General features: G+C 40.5%; 1 pseudogene; it reads left to right on the forward strand.

The window, feature by feature from the left end:
• Positions 1 to 2,649, forward strand: part of LOC102263447 — a 90,686-nt pseudogene extending 88,037 nt beyond the window's left edge.
• Positions 2,650 to 8,814: the final 6,165 nt, after the last annotated feature.

An 8,814-nucleotide genomic window follows, 5' to 3' on the forward strand; every position in this document is an offset into this window, starting at 1 on the left:
GAAACATCGATGAGAGAGAAACATCTATCAGCTGCCTCCTGCACACCTCCTAGTGGAGATGTGCCCACAACTAAGGTACATGCCCTTGACCGGAATCAAACTTGAGACCTTTCATTCTGCAGGCCGACACTCTATCCACGGAGCTAAACAGATTAGGGCTTAAAATATATATTTTTAAAAATTGTGCTCCACATACTTCTCAGAAAACCCTGCTTACCTCCTTCCTGGACTGCTCTGTTACTAAACTCTTGTTGCTAAGTCTCCTTCCCTGTGGATGGCAGACATTCACTAAGTGAATGCTTTTTGTCTCCTGCCATTATCTTCTGGGTCAAATTAGTGGTGCCCTGCTGACCTACAAAAATCCAGCTATCTTCTCATCCCTCTCAGTTGGTGCCATATCCCAATAGTTATATCTGTTGTTTTTGGATGTAGATGACATATGAAAGGTATGTGGTGACTTGTTTTTTTTTTTGCAAGGTGTAATGCACAAAGTGGAGGGGATAATGGAGACAACAGCATCCACAAAGATCAGCAGAGAAAGTCTGCATATTGTAAAGTGACTCACTTGGAATATTATTCTCATATCAAGAGCTGAACTCCTTTCGCATTTATTAAACACTACTTCATTTCAATCCATTAAGTAAAATAGTAATAGAGTAATAAAATATAACATTTCCACTTCTCTATCCTTAGCAATGGCTTTTAAATTTTATGGTTGGTTATATTCCAGCACCTTCTCTTAAATACCGGGAATGCAGCCTATCATAGTCCATATTACAGTGGTTAAGTCCTACCTTACTTATGGATATTGGTTATAAAATTGGCCTTATAAAATAGTTGACACTTTATGTCCCCACAGTCTTTTTATGCATGTTGGGGTGTGTGGTATTTCTAAATGAGCCACAGAAAATCAGAATGACTAATATGACACAGTTTTAAGACAAAGAAAGAAAAACAATCTGTAATGTCTTCTTCCAATAGTTCATTGAGAGCAGTGGCTCCTATGAGGAAGCATGTTAAAGTGGAGAATGGTGCTCAAAGCACCTAGTCTAGCTGTCATCCTTCCCATTATCTGGATGTTTGATTTAATGCAAGTCACTCAGCATCATTCAGCTATAGATAACTCACCTATAAAAGGTGGGTTTTGGCCCGGCCAGTGTGGCTCAGCAGTTGAGCACTGACCTATGAACCAGGAGGTCAAGGTTTGATTCCTGATCAGGACACATGCCCAGGTTTTAGGCTCCATCCCCAGTAGGGGGCATGCAGAGGCAGCTGATCAATGATTCTCATTGATGTTTCTATTTCTCTCTCCCTCTCCCTTCCTCTCTGAAATAAATAAAAAAATATTTTTTAAAAAAGGTGGGTTTTAGAACAGTTCTCTCAGATAAATACTTGCTTCAGCTAAACTAGTAAAATTAAAATCTTACGTTGGCAAAGTTGTGCAGAAACAGGTATATATTACTGATAGTGTAAAAATGGATTCACTTAGAATAATTTGGCACCTCTTGGCCTAGACATTGGATTCCTCACATTTAAGTTTATATTAAGAAAACTAATCCAAACTGAGAAAGATTATCTCTCACTAAAATACTATTTAATAGCATGTTATTTATTTTAACACCATCTACAGAAAGAAAAAAAAACAACTTAAATGCTCAGTGATAGAATAATAGTCAAATAAATTAGTGTCTCCACTAGATAAAATATCATGTGACTACTAAAATGGTCAATGCGGAACCTATTTTATTACAGGAGTCAGTAAATTATGATTAAGTTGGATCCAATCCATTTCACTCTATTTTTTTTTCTAAATAAATTTTTGGAAGACAGCAATGCCATTTCTTTCTGTATTTTCTATGCCATTTTTGTGCTATAATGGCAGAGGTGAGTAGCTGTTATTAGAATAGGTAGCTAGTTAAGGAAGAGAGCAAATGGAACCGTGCATTATGCCTGATTCACTAGGAAGCTGAATCAGACATTAAGCTTGTTTCACTAGGGAGCCACAGCATTCACAGGCTCCCCAGGGGGCAGTCGCATTCTGCACCAAGGGGTCTTAATTCCTGAAGTGGGCAAGAAGAATCATCTACTCATCATTAGCCAGTCATTAGTCGGTACTACTGAAGGAGGAATAAAAACAGTAAGGGAAATTCCTTTGCTAGGCACATGTGCAATAGAAGCCAAAATGGCACAAGGGGAGATAAGCACATGTGCAGTAGAAACCAGTTGACACAGCAAAATTTGAGGCATGCACAGTAGGGACCAAAATGGTGACATAAAAGGGTGGGGTCTAGCTTGGAAAACCTGGGGAAAACACTGGATTGGATAGGGGAGGACCCAGCACAAGCCGCCAAGAGCCAGGAAAGAAATTGATTAGTTTGAAAGAAAGCCTGCTCTCTCCCAAGTCCAAGGTAACATAATCAAACCTTAACAAAGGCCATCAGGAGCACGTGTTACTTCCTGTGTTTGGTCTTTTATGGGTGTGTTCTCTCTGTAGCAGCCATGTGGCTCCAAGTGCAGGTCCAAGTGGTGCCAAGTGTGAGCCCGAGTGTAGGCTTGAGCAGAGACTATGCTGGACTACCAAAGCCCAGGGTGGTAGCATTACAGTTCTGGATTCTAAACCTCCTGATGGTGGTCACTTATGCTCACTAGGCCCATGATTCATTCCATAGCAAGACAGAGTTAAGCCACCTGGTCATGGATGAGACACTGGGTACCTGGGGTCAGTTCTTTGTTTTTACTCCAATAAATCTTAGCACTACACCTCATCCTCTTATGCGTGGGTCTTTAAAAGGCTTTTCTTGCGACTCTGTGGAAGAACCCTCTTCCCAATGGCAATGCTGTGACAGAGACTGTATGGTCTCAAAGCTTAAAATATTTCTACAGGGACCTTTCAGAGAAAGACTTTGCAAACAGCTGACTTAGAAGATACTTATGAAAGGAAAGCAAAGCGCTAAATTGCATATTCAGTGGATTATAATTGTAAAATTTATTTTGTATGCTCAAACTGAAAAAAAATATGTACAGACAACATGCAAATAAATGGAACAGACATTGATATGGCTGGATTATAGAGGTGAAATAACGTGATTTATTTTCCCAAATTCTTTTGATGTTCCTGTTTCAAATTACTAAACCAACATTTTAAAACTTGAATGTGTCCTTCTAGGCCAGGGTACTGTGGCAAAAGGAATGTCAATATGCTGGCCTGGGGCAAGTGCACAGAGAATGGCTATTACTGTTTAAGCACTGGCAGCCTAGTACTGTTCGCCAGTGCCAGTGATAATGATGCCACATATTATTCATATGGGATACCCTACCATTGAAAGTATTGCTTATCTGCTTTCAATGGACAGTTCTTTCCCTGCTACATCCTTAGACTATAAGCAATTAAAGGGTTGAGTAGAGCACTGATGACAGGAATAGCATGCTCTGTTATTCTGTTATTCTGACAGCCCAGCAGCACTGGAAGTAGCAAGATAATTTATTTGACTTACACTCCATTGGCACTTAAAAAAGTGGTACTTGCTCTTGGAACCTCTCAAGGCTTTAATCAGTCTACGAATTAGAGAAACTAAACTAATCGGGGGTCTGTTAATATTTAAAGGGAATAGATCAAAACCAAGTCAACATAGTAGTTGCCCCAGTGATATGAACAGGCTCTTTATTTTAACCTCAGAATAATGTTGTGCTTTCTAGCCAAGAGGAGGATGCTAGAGTTGTAAGGTTCCAAACTGAGGAGAGACCTTCGCCAAATTAGTCAATTCCTAGACCTTACTTTCCCAACCAGAAAATGAGGCCTGCATCAGATGAGTGCTTCTCAACTATGGCTATAGTAGAATCATTTGGCAGTCAGAATTATGGGCCAGAGGGGGTAGTGGAGGAGGAAGGAGGAATTAAGGCACCTTATAATCATATATTCTTTAAAATCCATTTGGATGCTTCTGATATGCATCCAGGATAAATCGTTGGGCTAAATGATCTCTAAATTTCTTTGTAATTGTTTTTTAAATCTGTATATCTGTATATACCACACATGTGTATACACATGTTGTGGGGGTATCTGTTTTTATTTAGTCATCAAATGGTGATTACAAGATATGAAAATAAATTATTATTTGAAATGTATAGCTGCCATTTCTTGAACTCCTGAATATGCCAGGTACTTGCTAAAACCTCTTATTTTTTAAAGTTAAAATTGTTTGAAAATCAAAACCACAATGAGATATAACCTCATACTTGTTAGAATGTCCATTATTAAAAAGACAAGCAATAGCAAATACTGTGTGATTTCACTTATATGTGGAATCTAAAAACATTGAACTCACAGAAACAGAGTAGAATGGTGGTTGCTGGGGAATGGGACAAATTGTGAGGTGCTGGTGAAAGGTTAAAAAAAATAATGTAAAAATTTTCAAGTTTAACCCTCCTAACAAAACTCTAAAGCTGATACCATTGTGATCATTCCAATTGAAGCTGAAGAAACTAATGTTTATCAGGGATTAACTATTTTGCCTAAGATCATATGGCTAGTAAAATGCAAAACTGGAAATATAACAGTTTTGTTTAAGTCCAAGGCCTGATACTCTCTCCCCATACTGTACTTTTTTTATATGTTTATTTTATTACTATTGATTTTAGACTGAGAGGGAGAGATAGAAACATCAAAATTGATTGGCTGCTGGGGATGGAGCCAGCAACCCAGGCATGTGCCCTGACCTGGAATTGAACTGATGACCTCTTGGTACAAGTGTTGTAGACAGTTACACAGACATGAGCAGAGCAAGGACGATGGTCTAGGTTTGCTGTGTTTTTTTTTTTAATCTGTATTGTTGAGATTATTGCAGATGTCCCTCTTTTTCCCCCTCATTGACCCCCCTCTATCCAGTTCCCATCCCACCCCAGGCCCTCTTGTCGTGTCCATAGGTAATGCATATCCTATATAATAAAAGGCTAATATGCAAATCGACTGCACAGGGGAACGACCGGTCGCTATGACACACACTGACCACCAGGTGGCAGACACTCAATGCAGGAGCTGCCCCTTGGTGATCAGTGCACTCCCACAGAGGGAGTGCCGCTCAGCCAGAAGCTGAGCTCACGGCTGGTGAGCACAGTGGTGGTGGTGGGAGCTTGTCCTGCCTCTGCGGCAGCACTAAGGATGTCTGACTGCCAGTTCCTGGGGAGTGGGCATAAGCCATCAGTTAGACATCCCCCCAAGGGCTCCCGGACTGCAAGAGGGTGCAGGCTGGGCTGGGGGACCCCCCCCCAGTGCACAATTTTGGGGCACTAGGCCTCTAGTATACATATGATATCTTTGTTTAATCTTTTACCACCCCCCATCCACCTCCCCTCTGAGAATCATCAGTCTGTTCCATTTCCATGCGGCACTCCCTTGTAGGTAACTAACTGCTTTTCTCTTGCTGCTTTTAAGATTCTCTCTTTGTCTTTTGCTCTTGGTATTTTAATTATGATGTGTCTTAGTGTGGTCCTCTGTGGGTTCCACTTGTTTGGGACTCTCTGTGCTTCCTGGACTTGTAAGTCTATTTCTTTCACCAGGTAGGGGAAGTTTTCTGTCATTATTTCTTCAAATAGGTCTTTAATATCTTGCTCTCTCTCTTCTTTTGGCACCCCCATAATTCGGATGTTGGTATGCTTGAAGTTGTCCCAGAGGCTCCTTACACTATCTTCATATTTTTGGATCCCTTTTCTATTTCTCTTCTGGTTGGGTGTTTTTTTTTGCTTTCTCATATTTTAAATCATTGATTTGATTCTCGGAATCATCTACTTTATTGTTGAATCCCTGTATATTATTCTTTATTTCAGTCAGCGTATGCTTAATTTCTGACTGGACCTTTTTCATTTTTTTAGCACTCTCACTAAGATCCTTAAAAGTCTCACTGAGTCCCTTGGAGGATTCTAGAAGAATCTTGAGTAACCTTTTACCTGTAGTTTTGAACTCTATATCAAGTAGTTTGCTTTCTTCCATTTCTTTCATTTGTGACATGTTTCTTTGTCTTTGCATTTTGGCTGCTTTCCTGTGTTTGTTTCTATGTATTAGGTAGAAGTGCCAAGTCTCCTTGAATTAATAGCCTGGCCTTGTGTAGTAGGTGTTCTATAGGGCACAGTGACTCAGCCTCCCTAGTCATCTGAGCTGGGAGCTCTAGGTGTAGCCCTTTATGGCTGTGTGCACAGTCTTGTTGTAATTGAGCCTTGATTGCTGTTGGTGTCACTGGGAGGAATTGACCTCCAGGCCAATTGGCTGTGGGGACCAGCTGGGACTACAGTGGAGAGCTGTTGTGTAGGAGACACCCCTATGGAGCAGGACTTGCCCCAGTGGGGCTTTGGTGCTCATTGAATCTGCCCCTTGAGTGTGTAGCTTATGGATGTGAAGAGTTATAATCTGGTATGTTCTGACACTGACCACTGGGTACATTGGCTTTTGGGTCTCCAGGAAGAAGCAAAGTCAGCCACTTCCTAGGTTTACCCAGCAGGAGCTACAGAGAGATCTACATATTCCTCCTCTTTGTATCAGGTTTGGAAGTGCCCAATGAGTCCCAGCTGTGAAGCAAGGCAGGCTGGTGCTGGTGCCAGGTGTTGGGCCTTTTATTGATAGGTTTGGGGCTCCCTGACCCAGCTGCAGCTTGTTTGACAAGTTTTAGCCTGAGCAAGAACAGGCCATTCATATGTAAAAACCGCTGTGCACTGCTTAGGTGGGGTTGTAAATTGTGTGGGGAGGGGTCTCAGGGAATTACCAGGGCTGAGCAAACAGAAATGGCTGCCAGTCAGTCCTGCAACTGGGGAGGTCCCAGCATGAGAAAAATGCCAGCTGTGAACACCTCAGTCTGGGAAAAAGTCATGCTTGACTTCCTTCCCTGATGTCAGACAGTCCTGTTTCTCCTAGCATGTGTCTGGGTCCCCCAGAGCCTCACCCTGGCACTAGAGCTCAGAGGAAGGTGGAGCGTGTAATTTCAGTTTGTGGTGCCAACCTTTTAAGAGAAACAGCTGGGTCTCTAGTATCCTCTGTGTCACTGAACCCTAATTCCCAGTGATTTTTACAGCCTATAGTTTTTATTGTCTGTAGGGACTTCTTTTCCCAGCTCTGGGACCCTGGGCTAGGAATCTGGTATAGGGCTGGGACCTCTTGCTCCTCTGGGCAGCCTCTTCAGTGGCTATCTCCCTGCTGATTAAAAAAGAGGCATACATGGGTGCCTGTCCAGCCCCTTCCACACCTCTGCAACTCCAACCAGTCTCTGTGTTTTCTTCTTTACTTCTCTAGTTGTAGGACTTCCATTCAGCCAGCTTTCTGGCAGTTCTGGATGATGCTTGTTCTGCATTTTAGTTGTAATTTTGATGTGGTTGTGGGAGATATCAAGTACAGGCATTTTCCTATGCTACCATCTTGGTTCTCTCCTCTGTTTTTTTTTTTTTTTTAATAATCAGCCTAAATAGTCCTTATGCTAAAGAGGCACTATTTTGAGTAACAAATTCTGCACCCCTTTAGCCTAGAGAGAGAGGGAGAGAAAAACATCAATGTGAGAGAGAAACATCAATTGGTTGCCTCCTCTGCTTGCCTTTACTGGGGATTGAACACACCATCTTTTGATGTATGGGATGATGCTCCAATCAACTGAGCCACAGGGCCCAGGGCTCGCTATTCACATTTTTCATTTGTATCAATCAGAACTTTTCACATAAACAGAATCAGTAACACACACAGATATTTATATGTACATTTGTTTGTTCAAGAAATTGGCTTATACAATTGTGATGCTAGCAAATCTGAAACTTAGGCAGGAGTCTTGAAGCAGATTTTTTTCTTCTTAAGGGGAACCTCAGTTTTATCCTTAAGATCTTCAACATGTTAAATGGAACCCATACATTATAAAGGATAATCTCCTTTACTTAAAGTCTACTGATTATAGCTGTTAACCACAGCTACAGAATACCTCCACAGCAACACCTACATTAGTGTTAGACTAGATAACTGAGTATATATAAAACTAACCATCACAACATTGTATGTGGCCTGTATGCCCACTCCAGCTGGGAAACTCCAAGGGAATATTCCCTGCTGTGACTTCTCAAAGCATTTTGTTTTCACTTCTCTTACATATTTACATACTTAATACATTTTAAATTGTCAGAATGAAGTACCAGGCACTGCATATATGTTGAGGATTCAGAAAGGAATAAGATAACACACACTGTTTGCTGTTAAGAAAAGAGGCTGCTTATAGTTTTTAGCATCATTATGTTGTATGTGTAACAGGTAATCCATTGTACCTGGAATTTAAAAGTGTCGCTAATATTCAAGCCAAAATCATCAACATTTATATTATAATCTTCTTTTACTCTTTGGGTAAATTTCATGATAGATCTATTATGAACATAAGCCTATAATACTTTAGTCCAAACACACTCTGATGTTGGTAGAATCAACATGATTTCAGAAAATCTATTCACTCCGCCAAAAAATCAGTACATTTGTGGCAATTCAATGAAATACTACCAAATCTAGATAGTTTATATAATAAATACAGGATGTGGTCACAGCTTTTCAAAAAACCAATTCAGTGAATTCAGTGGAGAGAAGAAGGAAAAGCATACCTAGTTCTTTAGCATCCTAAAGTTTAATATCCAGTCAAACATCTGTGTTTCTAGATATTCTTTTACTGGTAGTTGTACTGTTGTGAAATGAAATAAAAAATTATAATGAGCTTAATTTTTCCATTGTCATTGTTTCTTCTTTCACTGAGAACACCTAAGAGACTATGAAAAATACTCCAGGGAAATATATATATATATATATATATA

The sequence above is a fragment of the Myotis brandtii genome, unplaced genomic scaffold (genome assembly GCF_000412655.1).
Source record: "Myotis brandtii unplaced genomic scaffold, ASM41265v1 scaffold1145, whole genome shotgun sequence".
NCBI lineage: Eukaryota > Metazoa > Chordata > Mammalia > Chiroptera > Vespertilionidae > Myotis > Myotis brandtii.